General features: G+C 37.4%; 1 protein-coding gene across 12 annotated transcripts in view; it reads left to right on the plus strand.

The window, feature by feature from the left end:
- Window positions 1-17483, plus strand: part of LOC105465127 (EH domain binding protein 1) — a 406349-nt gene that overhangs the window by 56542 nt on the left and 332324 nt on the right. Inside the window, exon 1 of one of the 12 annotated variants that reach the window (XM_071076798.1) lies at window positions 14741-14759. The exons of the other annotated variants lie outside the window; for them this stretch is intronic. The gene's annotated coding sequence lies outside the window, so the exon portion shown is untranslated. Of the gene's footprint in view, window positions 1-14740; window positions 14760-17483 lie in introns of those variants that run through there. 12 annotated transcript variants of the gene reach the window in all.

A 17483-nucleotide genomic window follows, 5' to 3' on the forward strand; every position in this document is an offset into this window, starting at 1 on the left:
ATGCCATATGGAGCTAACGGCAAGTTCCGATGCAAATTATCACCGTATTGCTCTCTGCAATGCAGATAAAAAGTCCCTTGTGTCATCTCTTTGTACTGAGCTGTGTATAGCTGAAAACAGCTAAAACCACTGAGAAAAGTATCTGAAAACAGCTAAAACCACTGAGAAAAGTGGAACATTTTCTTTCATCTGAAAAGGACTGGGTATTGCTTGCATTAATGGTAAGTGAATGTTTTAAAAACATTATTTAATGTTGCACACCATTTATTTCATTTGGAATATCTTATTTTAAATGCGTGTTTGAATCCTTTTGGCCAGCTGTATTAACAGTGCAGTGCAATGTACAAAAGTTGTCAAAACACCCTGGTTTGGGTTCCTTTAATGACATAAATATTTGTCAAGCACTTACTATGTACCAGCAAGTGTTCTAGGTACTTTACATAAGTTACATCATTTACTCCTCATAACAACTCTAAAGATAGGTCCTATTATTCCCACTTTATATATAAAGAAACCATTCAACTGGTAACTAGAAGAGCTGTATTCAAATCCACACTGCCAACCCAAAGTCTACGCTATTTCCACCACTTAATGCTACCTCCTATCTTCAGCTGTTTTGACTTGAAGAAGACATAAATCCTCTCCAGGTCTCTTTTTTTTATTCTTAAACAGGAGGATTGAATTAAATATTCTCTAAGATCCCTGCCAGTTCTAAACACTATCTTTCTATGATCGTTTCCCCTTTAATTTATAAAATGAAAGTAAACCTTTTAAATACTGTCTTTCTTGTTCAAACCTAAAGGCAATTTTCCTATTGATGGAGGGAGGTAGAAAACCTTCGTTTTGAATATTGGAAATAATAAAGTTCAGAAACTTTTTTCCCTGGAGCTCATCTCCCTTGGTCACCTATGTGAAGTCTTCTAGTAGTACAAAAGAGATGTAGAAAATCCCAGTTGTACTAGCAGAAGTCTGAGGTTCCCAGATAATCTATAAGTGGGTTGTGATAGATGGGTTTCCCGTCTGTGTAGAAGTATAAGCTATTTAGGAATTCCAAGTAGCCACTTATTTGCCTAATTTTCTAGGTATTTCTATCTAGGTTCAATACAAATGCATTGTGATTTGACATATTAATTTCTCAGTGAACTCTCCCAATTTTTCTTTTTTTATGAATTGATGTGCCAATCTAAATACAAGAGTCCAGCTATGTTCTATGAAATGGTTTGTAAGGGTTCCAATACAAAGAAAAAAGATATTCCTTTAAAGATACTGCTAAAGACTCCAGAATCTGCACAGACCGGCTATGAAAAGATCAAGGAGACAAGAGTTAGTGTGTCCTTATAAAGTATGAGGTTGAATAGATTGCAAGAAAGATAGCAAGAGTGAGTCAGTCCCAAAGTAGTTACTGTTAAAGTTTTCAAGTGAAATGAGCTGATAGATGGCTTCTTTACCATACTGGATAAGTACACAAAATATCAGATGTGCCTACTTTTGAAAGAAGAGAGGGACTTTCATAGAAAAATAGACTCTGGAAAAGATTCCTCAGCTTTCTTTCTCACTGGAACTTAACTCTCACAAAAGCAGCAAAGTGATATATCCAGTAGTAGATTTTTAAAAAGGAATTATTTCTCTTGGGTTCCGATTTTTGGTCTGAGAGAGAATTACTGAAGAAAGCAATTTAATATTGGATGTAAAAATTTGATATTTCCGATAGCATGAGAGACTAATGCCATCTCCTTCCTTATACTTTGTTAATTTAATCAGCAATGTTATATACTCTATGCTCCCCTCAGAAGCAACAGAAAGGAAGGAAATCAGTATTTACTGAGTACTTTCTATGTGTTGGACATTTATTAAAATTTTTTTCATTGACACATAATTATACATCTTCATGGGGTATGTAGTGATGTTTTGATATATATAACTATAGTGATCAGATCAGGGTAATTCACTATTATCTCAAACATTTATCATTGCTTTGTTTTGGGAACATTCAATATCCTCCTTCTATTTTAAACTATATGTTATTATTAAATGCGGTCATCCTGCAGTGCTATAGAACACTAAAACTTATTCCTCCTATTTAGTTGTGATGTTGTATCCTTTAATAAATCTCTCCCTATTCCCCTCTTTCTCTTATGCTTCCCAGCCTCTAGTATCTTCTGTTCTACTTTTTACTTCTATGAGATCAACTTTTTTTTAGCTTCCACAGATGAGAACAGGCAATGTTTAACTTTCATTCATCACTTTGCCTTTCCTCCTACCCAGGCTAATCACAGAGAAAGCATAAGAAACCAAACACTTCTGAAATGGGCAAATCAAAATGACATCCTTTTTTTCATCTTCTTCACAAACTGGAAATTGTACATTAATCCCCCTTTTTTGTCTAGGAGTGATTCAGGACTACATGCAAGTTTTGGAATGACTCTTCTGGCTTTGCTTCATGAAGGGTCCTGGTATGCATACTGAGAAGGTCATTTTAATAAAACCCCAAGTAAGAATGTGTGCATCCCATTACTCAGGAGTCCCAGAATTGCATGCATATGTTTGAATCATTTGAAGCCTGTTATTTTTTAATAGTCACTAAGCTAGCACAAATGTTTTAAAAATTAAAAAGAGCTTTCAAAGCCTATAGTTATTTTTATCAAAGTGCCCTTAAATGCAATAACTCAAGTCAGTCTGGTTGAAACACAGAAGCCTCAGTGCCTCCTCAGTGATCTGTGGAAACAAGAAATATCAGTATGTATAACCTAAATAGAGAAAAAATCAAATATGATGGAAATAAAAGGAGGCTGGTTCAGAATCTACTATGATATATCTTCATAAAACAAAAATAGCTATTATTGAAATAATTTTTTAGGCTGGGTGTGGTGGCTCATGCCTGCAATCTCAGCACTTTGGGAGGCCGAAGTGGGCAGATCGCTTGAGGCCAGGAGTTCGAGACCTGCCTGGCCAACGCAGTGAAACCCTGTCTCTACTAAAGTTACAAAAATTAGCTGGGCATTGGTGGCACACACCTGTAATTCCAGTTACCTGGGAGGCTGAGGCAGGAGAACTGCTTGAACCCAGGAGGTGGAGGTTGCAGTGAACTGAGATCATGCCACTACACTCCAGCCTGAGCAACAGAGCAAGACTCAGTCTCAGAATAATAATAATAATTTTTAAAATTGTGTCTATTTTCCTTAACAAGAATCCAAATCTTATGGCTATATTATGATTACATTATTATAAAATTCTGACTTTTTCCTAATGAAACCACTTGATTGCATGTTTATTTGTTCTTGTGTTTAAATTGAGGTTTTAGTCTTTAATGGATGAATGATAAGGTCTACACAGAAAGCATTTATAGTTATTACTAAAAAGCAGTAGTGTTTGCAACTTTAGGAAGTGAAAAAGAGTTGTCAGGATTTGTTAGTCTTTTGTATTTCTTCTTATGACAGAATTTGCATGAATGTTTTTAAAGTTTCTTGGTTCATAATAGAACTGTGCTAAGTCCACCTTTTAATCACATTTGGTATTGTCTATAAGAGTTGAAGTTTCAGGCAGACCTGCTGAAGAGTAGAAGGACTGGGCCATCTTTCAGTAATCTGGGAGACTGTGAAAGCAGTCTAGTTAACAGTCACCTGCAGCATAGCCCTTAGCAGACAAAGCGTCTGGGTGCCTCCTTGGGGTAGTAGAAAAAGCCCAACTGGGGATGAGGGGGTATATGTGTCCTTAAAAATAGGGATTTTGAAGTGAATAAAATAATTGTTGTGGCCGGGTGCGGTGGCTCACACCTGTAATCCCAGCACTTTGGGAGGCCGAGGCAGGTGGATCACAAGGTCAGGAGTTCAACACCAGCCTGGCCGAGGTGGTGAAAACCTATCTCTACTAAAAATACAAAAATTAGCTGGGTGTGGTGGTGGGTGCCTGTAATTCCAGCTACTTGGGAGGCTGAGACAGGAAGAATCACTTGAACCCAGGAGGTGGAGGTTGTAGTGAGCTGATATCATGCCACTGCACTCCAGCCTGGGTGACAGAGCAAGACTCCGTCTCAAATTAATTAATTAATTAATCAATTAATTAAATAAAATAATTGTTGTACAAGATTGAATAAGACTGTGAACAGATACCACTTACAAAGCCACGTAGGCTCTCATAACCAAGAATGGATGGTTTTTAAACTTTGTCTCCTACCAGGGAGCTGTCCTTTACGCCCCTCAAGAAATGCTTAGCTAATTATATGGATTTAGTCAAGGTGAGGAAATCGAGATAGAATGAAAAAGAAATAAGAATCCCACTGGAAACCTATTTCAAAGGAAAGATTTTGCCCTCTCCCCATATACTAATCAAATTTGAAACCTGCAGTATTTAGAATTTTGTCACTGATCTTAGCTGATATGAAAATGCCAGGGAGAGGAGGCAGGTGCAGTGATGACAAATGCATTTGTACAGTTCTAGATATTTGCTATTGTTGACAATCTTTTGGAAGATCAAATCAAGAGCCCTTGCGTGCTCTCAAGTTAACTTAGAAAGTTGTTCCATCTAACGTATGTCAAAATAATAAGAGTTATTTATGACAAACCCACAGCCAATATCATACTGAATGGGCAAAAACTGGAAAAATTCCCTTTGAAAACTGGCACAAGACAGGGATGCCCTCTCTCACCACTCCTATTCAACATAGTGTTGGAAGTTCTGGCTAGGGCAATCAGGCAAGAGAAAGAAATAAAGGGTATTCAGTTAGGAAAAGAAGAAGTCAAATTGTCCCTGTTTGCAGATGACATGATTGTATATTTAGAAAACCCTATTGTCTCAGCCCCAAATCTCCTTAAGCTGATAAGAAACTTCAGCAAAGTCTCAGGATACAAAATCAATGTGCAAAAATCACAAGCATTCTTATACACCAGTAACAGACAAACAGAGAGCCAAATCATGAATGAACTTCCATTCACATTTGCTTCAAAGAGAATGAAATACCTAGGAATCCAACTTACAAGGGATGTAAAGGACCTCTTCAAGGAGAACTACAAACCACTGCTCAGTGAAATAAAAGAGGACACAAACAAATGGAAGAACATACCATGCTCATGGATAGGAAGAATCAATATCGTGAAAATGGCCATACTGCCCAAGGTAATTTATAGATTCAATGCCATCCCCATCAAGCTACCAATGAGTTTCTTCACAGAATTGGAAAAAACTGCTTTAAAGTTCATATGGAACCAAAAAAGAGCCCGCATCGCCAAGACAATCCTAAGTCAAAAGAACAAAGCTGGAGGCATCACGCTACCTGACTTCAAACTATACTACAAGGCTACAGTAACCAAAACAGCATGGTACTGGTACCAAAACAGAGATATAGACCAATGGAACAGAACAGAGCCCTCAGAAATAATACCACACATCTACAGCCATCTGATCTTTGACAAACCTGACAAAAACAAGAAACGGGGAAAGGATTCCCTATTTAATAAATGGTGCTGGGAAAATTGGCTAGCCATAAGTAGAAAGCTGAAACTGGATCCTTTCCTTACTCCTTAAACGAAAATTAATTCAAGATGGATTAGAGACTTAAATGTTAGACCTAATACCATAAAAACCCTGGAAGAAAACCTAGGTAATACCATTCAGGACATAGGCATGGGCAAGGACTTCATGTCTAAAACACCAAAAGCAACAGCAACAAAAGCCAAAATTGACAAAAGGGATCTAATTAAACTAAAGAGCTTCTGCACAGCAAAAGAAACTACCATCAGAGTGAACAGGCAACCTACAGAATGGGAGAAAATGTTTGCAATCTACTCATCTGACAAAGGGCTAATATCCAGAACCTACAAAGAACTCAAACAAATTTACAAGAAAAAAACAAACAACCCCATCAAAAAGTGGGCAAAGGATATGAACAGACGGTTCTCAAAAGAAGACATCCATACAGCCAACAGACACATGAAAAAATGCTCATCATCACTTGCCATCAGAGAAATGCAAATCAAAACCACAATGAGATACCATCTCACACCAGTTACAATGGCAATCATTAAAAAGTCAGGAAAGTAGCCGGGCGCGGTGGCGGGCACCTGTAGTCCCAGCTACTCAGGAGGCTGAGGCAGGAGAATGGTGGGAACCCGGGAGGCGGAGCTTGCAGTGAGCCGAGATCGCGCCACTGCACTCCAGCCTGGGCAACAGCGTGAGACTCCGTCTCAAAAAAAAAAAAAAAAAAAAAAAAAGTCAGGAAAGAACAGGTGCTGGAGAGGATGTGGAGAAATAGGAACACTTTTACACTGTTGGTGGGATTATAAACTAGTTCAACCATTATGGAAAACAGTATGGCGATTCCTCAAGGATCTAGAACTAGATGTACCATATGACCCAGCCATCCCATTACTGGGTATATACCCAAAGGATTATAAATCATGCTGCTATAAAGACACATGTACACGTATGTTTACTGTGGCACTATTCACAATAGCAAAGACTTGGAATCAACCCAAATGTCCATCAGTGACAGACTGGATTAAGAAAATGTGGCACATATACACCATGGAATACTATGCAGTCATAAAAAAGGATGAGTTCTTGTCCTTTGTAGGGACATGGATGCAGCTGGAAACCATCATTCTCAGCAAACTATCACAAGAACAGAAAACCAAACACCGCATGTTCTCACTCATAGGAGGGAACTGAACAATGAGATCACTTGACTCGGAACATCATACACCGGGGCCTATCATGGGGAGGGGGGAGGGGGGAGGGATTGCATTGGGAGTTATACCTGATGTAAATGACGAATTGATGGGTGCTGACGAGTTGATGGGTGCAGCACGCCAACATGGCACAAGTATACATATGTAACAAACCTGCACGTTATGCACATGTACTCTAGAACTTAAAGTATAATAATAAAAAGAAAAAAAATAATTTTCAAAAAAAAAAGAAAGTTGTTCCATCTAGAAAGAGGGCTTTAATTTTTTGAAACAGTGAACTTGCCTCCAAGTCAATTTAAAGTGTCCCTTTCTTTTTAGCCTTCATAAGCTGACTGTGTTAGTTATAATTATCTTTACATGTGACAGAAAAAAATCCCACCAAAATAACTTTATCTTATATGATTACTTCTGTCTCATATGAAAGAAGTCTGGTGATAGGCAGTTCAGGGCAAATGTAGTGCCTCTACAAATTTGTGAGAGACCCAGGCTTCTTCCAGCTTGCTACTTTGCCATCCCTTATCCTCATGGTCCAAGATAGCCGCTAGAGCTCTAGCCAACCCATCTGTATCCCATCAACAGAAAGGTAAGGCACACTCCCTCCCTTGGAGGAGACTTTCCGGAAGCTATATACAAGACTTAGCCAAACTTAGGCACATAGCCATATCTGGTTATAAAGGAGGCTGGCAGATCATTAGCTGAGTGAAAATGGCTCACTTTGAAATTAGGGTTTTTATTGCTAGAGAAGAAAAACGGAGAATGGGTATTGACAGACAACTAACAATATTTGCCTCTGAACTCCTCCAGACCTCCTAAATTTTCCCCTCAACTGAAAATCCTCTAATCCACTGCCTTAATTTTACTGATAAATGAACAGAATGGTGTTAAACCTAAGTGACTTGTCCCAGGCTGCAGGTTGGAGGCCAGGAAAAACTAGAACCCACATCTAAAAACTTTAAGAGTAGAGAATATTCATATTTTAAATTTCTGTATTAGAATATTGTATTTTGCTGAGCTCTAGGATATTCAGTTGTGACTTTTAGTTAAATGTGGCTGCAATAGTCTCTTTCTATATTCTTTTATTTTTCTTAATGGCTTTATTGAGATATAAATAAAATAAGTATCTCCTAGTAACAGTGTACAATTTAGTGGTTTTTAGTATGTTCAGAGTTGTGCAACCATTATCACTATGTAATTTTAGATAATTTTTATCACTTCAAAAAGAAGCCCCATGTTCGTTAGCAGTAACTCCTTCATGTGCCTGAACAACCACTAATCTACTTTTTGTCTCTGTGGATTTGTCTTTTATGGACATTTCATATAAAAGTAATCATACAATATATGTCTTTTGTGACTGGCTTCTTTCACTTAACATAGTTTTCAAGGTTCATCCGTGTTATGGCTTGAATCAATGCTTCAATTCTTTTTATTGCTGAAAAATATTCCATTGTATGATAATACCACATTTTGTTTATCCATTCATGAGCTGATGGAATTTGGGTTTCTTCCACTCTTTGATTATTATGAATAACACCACTGTGAACACTTATGCACAAGTTTTTGTGTGGACATATGCATCCACTTCTCTTTGGTATTTACCTAGGAGTGAAATCACTGAGTCATATAGTAACTCTACATTTGTCATTTTGAGGAAATGCCAAACTGGTTTTCAAAAGGTTTTACAATCCTGCCAGAAAGGTATGAGGGCTCCAATTTTATTGCATCCTCATCAACCCTTGTTATTGTCTGTCTTTGATCTTAAACCATTTTAGTTGGTGTGAAGTAGTATCTTATTGTGGTTTGGATTCCCATTTCTCTGATGGCAAATTATATTGAACATCTTTTCATGTGCTTGTTGGTCATTTATATGTGTCATCTTCAGGGAAATGTCAATTTAAATTCTTGAACAATTTCATTCTATTTTCTAATTTTTAAAATTTTTGTGGGCACATGGTAGGTGTATATATTTATGGGCTACCTGAGATACTTTGATATAGTCATGCAATGTGTAATAATCATGTCAGGGTACAAGGATTTATCCTTTGTGTCACAAGCAATACAATTATATTCTTTTAGCTATTTTAAAGTGTATAAAAATTATCGTTGACTATTATCACCTGTTGTGCTATCAAATACTAGATCTTATTCATTTTAACTATATTTTTGTACCCATTAATTACCCTCATGACCCCTACCCCTTTCCCCCACTACCCTTCCAAGCCTCTGATAACAATCTTCTATCTTTATGAGTTCAATTGGTTTAATTTTTAGCTCCCATAAATAAGTGAAAACGTGTGCAGTTTGTCTTTCTATATCTGGTTTATTTCATTTAACATAATGACCTCCAGTACCATCTATGCTGTTGCAAATAACAGTATCTCATTCTTTTTTATGACTGAATAGTACTCCATTGTGTATAACTACCACATTTTCTTAATCCATTAATCTGTTGATGGACACTTAGGTTGCTTCCAAATCTTGGCTATTGTGAATAGTGATTCAATAAACATGGGAATGCAAATATCTCTCCAATATACTGATTTCCTGCCAGTTTTTAAATTGTATCATTTGTCTGTCTTTGAGCTTGTAATAATTCTTCATATATTCTAGATACAAGTCCCTTATCAGATATATGGTTTGCAAATATTTTCTCCCATCTGTTGGTTATTTTTTCACTTAAAATGTATACATAATAATTGTATTTATGTATAGTATACTTGTGTGTTTTTGATATGTGCATACAATGTATAGTGGTCAAATCAGGGCAATTGAGAAATCTGTCACCTCAAATATTTATCATTTCTTTGTGTTGGCAACGTTCTAAATCTTCTCTTCTAGCTACTTTGAAGTATACTATAAATTTTTAACTATAGTCACCCTACTGTGCTATCAAACAATAGAACATATTCCTTCTATTGAATTGTGTTTTTATATCCATTAACTCACCTCTCTTCAACCTCTCTTCTCCCCTCCCCACGACCCTTCCCAACCTTGGGCTACTACCATTATACCTCCAGAAAAATCAACTTTTTGGCTCCCACATATGAGTGAGAACATGCAATATTTGTCTTTCTTCATTTTCTTGATGGTGTCTTTGAGGTATGAGATTTTAAAATTTTGATGAAGTCCAGTTTATCTGTTTTTTTTTCTTTTGTTGCTCTTGCTTTTGTTATAATATCTAAAAAACCATTGCTAAGCCCAAAGCTATGAAGATTTATTTGTTTTCTTCTAACAGTTTTATAGTTTTAGCTGCTAACATTTAGGTTAATGATACATTTTGTGGTAATTTTTGTATCTGGTTGTTTCTGTACTCTTAATTTCCAGAGAACATTAAAGAATTATTTCAAGTCATGGGTATCTCCCTCTTAAGGGTGTTCTTTTTCATTCACACTGGAAAAGATTAAACTCTTTGGGCTAGATTGCCACTGAAGTTATCAACAATATACGCTAGAAACAGCAATATGTTCTATTAATACTTTTTAAATTGACCTATAATTACTCTCCTTTTTAGCACTTGGTATAAACAATTGAATTAGGAATTGGTATATTTAGGAATGATATCTTATATCTTACTAAAAGACATCATTCTGCCTTCATGTTTTCTATGGGAATTGTGACTATAAGCTTTCAATTTTTAGTTGATCAGAAAAATTAAGGCTAAACAAAAATCATCAAAAATAGCACATCCTCCCATGACAAAAACAAAAAAAAACTTCTTAAGACAGCAAAAACTAGATGATAATGGAAACAACTGTGGAGAAACTCTTACTGCCTTTTAAAATGTCACAAACATATCCTTGTATTAAGGTTAGACATTTTAAACAATGACCGAATTAGAGCTGGAAGGGGTCTTAAGAGCTTATTTCTTCCAGCACCTCACCTCCAGTAGCCAACTATCATTTTCCCATTCCCATTTTACAGATGAGGCAAATGAAGCAACTCTCTCTGCTTCATCTCCTGGCTTCCTTTGTTTTGGCTTTTTTCTTAGACTTGCTCCAGTGGAGGTCCCTGGCAGCAGGATACCATCTTTATAGCAATCAGTCCCAGAGGAAAGCGCTTGCCTTTCCTGATAATTCTACCAATAGTCCCAGAATTGTGTATGTTTATGTCACACATATGTGTATATGTGTGTACCTACATGTATATGTCATATATGTGTCATATATAAGAGAGGAAAATAAGAGAGGAGCCAAACATGAGCCAGAATTAGAGGATATGAGGAAAACGCCCAGCAGAATCATGACATTCACAGTCCTAAAGCAATTCAAGCACAAAATAAAATGTCAATGAAGACTGGGTGCAGTGGCTCATGCCTGTAATCCCAGCACTTTGGGAGGCCAAGGCAGGGAGGGTGGCTTGAGCCCAGGAGTTCGAGACCTGGAAACATTGGCAAAACCCCATTTCTACCAAAAAAATACAAAAATTAGCTGGGCATGGTGATGTGTGCCTGTGGTCCCAACTACTAGGGAGGCTGAGGTGGGAGAATCACTTGAGCCCAGAAGGTCAAGGCTGCAGTGAGTCGTGATCACGCCACTGCACTCTGGTCTGGATGACAGAGTGAGACCCTGTCTCAAAAAGAGAAAAAAAAAGTCAATGAAAGGTCAATGAAAACTCATCCTTCTTTTTATGTTATAAAATACAGAAGACATTCCTAGAAATAGAACGTTTTGTGAAAGAAGATTCTTTAATCTCTCAACTGAAGTGTATCAATGGGCAGAATAGATCTAGAATCGGAACACATTAGATGAACCAGGAATTGATTTATTTGGGGGAGAGTTTCCATTTTTGTCAATTAGATATGATTTATAACCAGAAACTATAGATGGAAAGCTTTTAGATAGTGAGAGAACATTTTAAAGATTATAGAATGATGACTTATACAATATCTTCAATCTGAAACCACAATTATACACGTTTAATCCTTATTATTTTTATTTATTTTTGAAACAGGGTCTCACTCTGTCTCCCAGGCTGGAGTGCAGTGGTGCAGTCACCACTTACTGCAGCCTCAACCTCCCAGGCTCGAGTGATTCTCCCACCCTAGCCTTCCAAGTAGCTGGGACCACAGGTGTGTGCCACTGCACCCAGCTAATTTTTGTATTTTTTGTAGAGACAGGGTTTTGCCATGTTGCTCAGGCTGGTCTCAAACTCCTGAGCTTAAGTGATCCTCCTGCCTCAGCCTCCCAAAGTGCTGGGATTACAGGCGTGAGCCACTGTGACTGGCCTAATCATTATTTTTTATTGTAAAAAAATACAAAGGAGAATTAAAGAAAACGTATCACATAATTTTTACATTAACATAAAGCTATTTGTGTAATCTCTTTGAGGTTTCCCTCTTCTTTCTCTCTCTCTCTCTTTTTTCTTTCTTTGCTTTTTGAGACACAGCCTCACCCTGTCACCCAGGCTGGAATGCAGTGGCACGATCTTGGCTCACTGCAGCCTCTGCCTCCCGGGTTCAAGCAATTCTCGTGTCTCAGCCTCCCATATAGCTGGGATTGCAGGCGCTTACCACCACGCCAGGCTAATTTTTGTATTTTTAGTAGAGACAGGGTTTCACTATGTTGGCCAGGCTGGTCTTGAACTCCTGAGCTCAGGTGATCCACCCGACTCGGCCTCCCAGAATGCTAGGATAACAGGGGTAAGCTACCATGCCCAGCTTTTTTTTTTTTTTTTCAGATGGAGTCTCGCTCTATCGCCCAGGCTGAAGTGCAGTTGCAAGATCTTGGCTCACTTCAAGCTCCACCTCCCAGGTTCATGGCATTCTCCTGTCTCAGCTTCCCTAGTAGCTGGGACTACAGGCGCCCGCCACCATGCCTGGTTAAGTTTTTTGTATTTTTTTAGTAGAGACGGAGTTTCACCATGTTAGCCAGCATGGTCTCCATCTCCTGACCTTGTGATTCGCCTGCCTCAACCTCCCAAAGTGCTGGGATTACAGGCGTGAGCCACCGTGCCTGACTTTTTTTTTTTTTTTTTTTTTAACATTTAAAATATCATAGAACACATACAAGACAAAAAACAACTTTTAATTATTCTATCTCTAAGGATATCTAGGAAGAAGCTAAAATATTTCTGAGGAAAAGACAGCAAAAATAGGCCTCTGTTTTCTTTTTTTAAAATTTTTTGACAATTTAAGGAGTGAAAAGGGAAATTAAATAGAATGGGTGTGTTTGTTAAAATCCTGTCACATTCTTAATGACCATTATACTCTTGAAAGTTGCATGTGAGCTCAAGGAAATGTGTTAATCAGATTGTTTTGGCTGATGTTTAACAGGTTGCAGATCATTTCTCTCAATGTAATTTCAATTTTGGCATGTGTTTAATTTTGCATATTTGTAGTTACAATCATGTTGCCTTATAACATAAAAAAATCAATGTCTCTATTCAGTAAATCATAAAAATAATAACAATGTAAATACTACAATTCAAATTTTAAAAACATAAATTGCAAACAGGACTCCAGTGCAAATATAGGTTATAAATTTGTATGTGCTGTGACAAGTCTCTATGTGACTTTGCACAAGCAGCCACACAAAAAAAGAAAGAGGTGGAGTACAATAATACATTTCTGATAATTGGATTTTATTGAGTGGGTGATCCTTTTATGTTAGTCCCCAGCACGTTGTCTTTTATAACACTTTTCTCAGGTTTTTTGTCATTGTTAAAGCACAGTCACCTCTCATCAACTGAAATTTTCTAAGGGGAATACTAAACAATGACCTCTAATAGAAGAGAAATATGAGCTCCAGGAGGGCAGGGATTTTGTCTTTTTTATGTGCTACATTCCCAATACCTACCACAATGCCTTGACCTTTGTAATTACTCACTAAATATTTCTTAATAAATTAATGGATTTTTCTCTAAAAATATCAAAGAAAATCAAAATGAAAAAGCTATCATTCAAAATTGTACTCATGAACCTGTTGCCTTAGAACTTGCAAAGTCAGCTGAAGGTTAATAAGATATTATTAAGGGAAATTAATAAGAGAATGCAGAATGAACTATTGACAAAACCAATCCAGTAACAATCTTGGGCACTGCAAATATCCGTAGCATAGAGTGTTGAAGACCAGGTCCCATAACACGTGCTGTGCAGCAATTTCATGTTAAAGCGCTATATGTATTAGACAGAAATACTCAACAAGTTGGTCTGTTTATCACCGACAAATCACTGCAGGATTTTGGTAATTGTTATCTTGTTCAGCTGTAGGCTGGACGAGACACATCGCAAACATACTGATTGGCACAAGGTAGTTTTGTGAATAGCTAGAAAGAGTGTTATTACAAGAAAGAAGTTGAACAGTTAACAATATGCCTCCTATTCTTGCTTTCATTGTTCAAGAAAAGTGAATATTTCAAATATAATCAAGTTGTGACCTTTAAATATGCTCTCTTTAGCATATGTTAGGTGAAGAAACATGCACAAGTATAACACTCTCCTTTTCCACACTGAAATATGCTGGTTAGGAGGTGCTCACACATTTTTGAAATGAGAAATGGGACACTGATAATGCAAGACAATTGTTTCAAGGGGCTCTCTCAATATAAGTAACTCAGTACTATGTTCAATACCTAAAATAGACTCATTTCAGGGATAAAATATTGTGATTTTTAAAGTTTTAAAGATAGCAGGATTTCTTTAGAAGATTGAACTATGGCACAAAAACCTGGTTTGCTCAACACTTGAATTTCTTTTCTTGGAGAAAGAGATCAATGATGCATTATTGGGAATATTTTTAAATAGCATCCAAAAGTTGTGACAGAATACGAAGAAATATCCAGCAGCTCTCACAAAGTCATCTTTGCTTCGCAGGTTATGTTCTGATCACTGTAAGCCCAGTCACTAATTGGGTGACTTGCTGTGAAAAGAGAGACCTGGAACAATATTGCAGCTCTCTCTGGCTCTCATGTTATTGCCCTTGCCCTGGAATTTTTCCCTATCTTGCCCTGCCCAGAAGATTGCCCAAACTGTGCATGAGTTAATCCTGCCCTTTGAAAGCTGGGTTTATTTTCCAGCTCTACTCATCTGGGACAGGCTTCAGCAACAGGGCTACTTTCCCTTGGCTCATGCCCAGTGCCCTGGTAAGTGGAGTTTTGCCTGCTTTCAGCTTGCTTTGAAATTTTGCTTTTTGTGTGTGTGTTCTTTATACTGTATGGGATGAAAGTGCTTTGATTTTACACCACAAGGGTGGTAGTCAGTGCCCTCCAAGATTATGAATTTCTACCAGCTTTTCTTTGCCTTTCCTGTCTAGCCTTGTTATTTCAGAATGATATTAATTATATTATCTTGCTCATACAAATGTAATCATCTATGAATTATTCAGAGGAAAACACTGACTGGATGCTATATCTGGTTACCTGGATTTTTTCCCAATTATTGAAAACACAGAAGAAGTGAAGCAAAGGTCAGTCTACCCCTTATAATTTACCAAAGGCTCTTAATGTTTCATGGGAAATGACCAGTAAGTCTTGGTCAAGAATCCCTGCTGATTTTATAGGAAATGAATTTATTGAGTTTAGCAAAGACTTTCTCAGCTGGGCTCTTAATTCCAACTCAAATCTTTGTTGCCATAATCCCAGTAATGGCCCACTTATTTGCAATGTGTAAATTATCTCAGCTAGCAGCTTTTACTTGGGCATACACATTTGTGGACTGGGACTTCACCATCATGAAAGTATCTTAAGCAGTTAGAAGGATTAGACTGAGAGGATGCTATAGACCAGTAAGGGCACTCTAGAGTCAGGGCTGGTATTTAGTTAGTCCACAATGGGACAACTAGGCCAATGGTTTACGGTTATCCTCCATTTTAACTGATTAATGCCTATGCCGTGTTGTTGTTAACACACTGAATGTCCACATTTTGAATATCATCGTTGCCTACAATATATTCTTGAAGATTTCTAAGCTTCTAGTCATTTACTATGTTGCTCCAGATTAACAACAGTAGTCCTGCTGAATCACCAGTGGATAGTATCTGTAGATTTGCTTCAGTCTCTACCTGAGTTCCAAGGAAGTCAAGAATGCTCCTCTGCCTCTACCAACCAAGCCCATGTTGGCCTTTTCTAGATGCTGTGGAGCTGGACAAAATTGGATTTTTAGTATATACAACTGAGGTCCTAGAATTAGTACAATCTTAGGTTCAATGTGCAAAGCTTCATTATGACTAACTTCAAATATTCATTCATGGGTAACTGCAACAGAAACAATTTCACCAAAGAATACTGTTTCTAATTGAAAGATGGTTTTCTAATGCAGCTTTTCTAAGCTTTTGTGTCATCCAAAGAACTTTGGTCCTATAATGATAGAGTAAAAAAAAAAAAAAGGCCACCTTTTAAGAGAATAAACATAGGTTTTAAATTATTTTGTTAAGAGTTATTATTTAAGGTTATGTAACAGGCATAAATCTCAATCTAAAGAAATTCAGGTTGGCAAGAAACACAGTTTTATTTTCCCATTACTCAACCTAATTTCTATTTCAAGCTCTGATTTCACAAGAGGTGGCAAACACTTAATCATAGTCAATTTGGCAGGAACTGCATCTCAATTGAGGGGGCTTACATAGCATCACTATGCTGGGGGAAGGGGATGGGGCATTTAATCCTTGCTCCTCATCTACCATGCTGGCTCCTCTTAGAGTTCTCATATGCATCTTTCTTCATTAGCAGGCAGCTCCATGGAGTGTTGCTGGGTTGATTTTGGTCCATCAGCAAGGACTGTTTTGGTCTGGTGGCTGTGCAGTGCCTTTGTACCCTTTTGGGTGTCTGGCAATTGTGTTGGGCATCCAGAACCTCCATAGTACTATGTAAGTTTGCACTGTCCATTATGGTAGCTACCAGCCATATGTAGCCAATAAATAAATTAAAATTAAATAATATTAAAACTCAACTTCTTCAGTGACACTAGCCACATTTTGCATGTCCAATAGTTACACGTGGCTCATGGTTACTCCATGGGACAGCCAGGTAGATATTCATCATAGAAAGTTCTACTGGACTGTGCTACTCCAGAATCTTGCCTGGCCTAGATAACAAGCAAGTTTTTTCTTTTCTTAAGGGTCTTGCCACCTCCCCAGGACTCTAATAAAGAGAAAAATATGTCTATTAGCTCTGAGATAACATAGATAGATCCCAGCATTTCAGCTGCCCTTCTCCAAAGCTTGTGCCAGAGTAGGGTGGGATTAGGTCCTGCTCTCAGAAATCCACTAGCATCCAGCTCTCATTATATCCCCTCCAAGTTCTGTCTTTCCCTTCTAGCCCAGGAAACTCATTTCTCATCTTTGGGAAAGGAAGCTTTACTATTGTCTACAATAGCACTGTCCAATAGGAATATAACGTGAGGCATGTATATAATTTACATTTTTCCTGTAGCCACATTAAAAAAGAGTAAAGGAACAGGTAAAATTAATTTTACTGTCTTTTATTTAATAAACCCAATATATCCAGAATATTATTTCAATATGTAATCAATATGAATATTATTAATGTATTAATCTTTTCTGCATACTAACTCTGAAATTGATGTATATTTTATACTTACAGCACATCTCAATTTGGACTAGCCACATTTCAAGTATTCAGTAGTCACATGTGGCTAGAGGCAAACAGTGCAGGTCTCTAACTGGATTCCATTTCATTATTCCTCAAAGGGCCAGGCTTTTGAAACTCAAAAACCAATAAAAAAATTTTTGTTTTTCTACATTCTGTCATATTCCTTTCCTGAAACAATGAGCAGAGACCAGCCTAAATGAGGGTGAGTGCAATGCTGAGGATCTTGGGATGGGGTATAAGAGGAGAAAAGCCATAGCA

This window comes from Macaca nemestrina, chromosome 13, assembly GCF_043159975.1.
Source record: "Macaca nemestrina isolate mMacNem1 chromosome 13, mMacNem.hap1, whole genome shotgun sequence".
NCBI classification, from domain to species: Eukaryota; Metazoa; Chordata; class Mammalia; order Primates; family Cercopithecidae; genus Macaca; species Macaca nemestrina.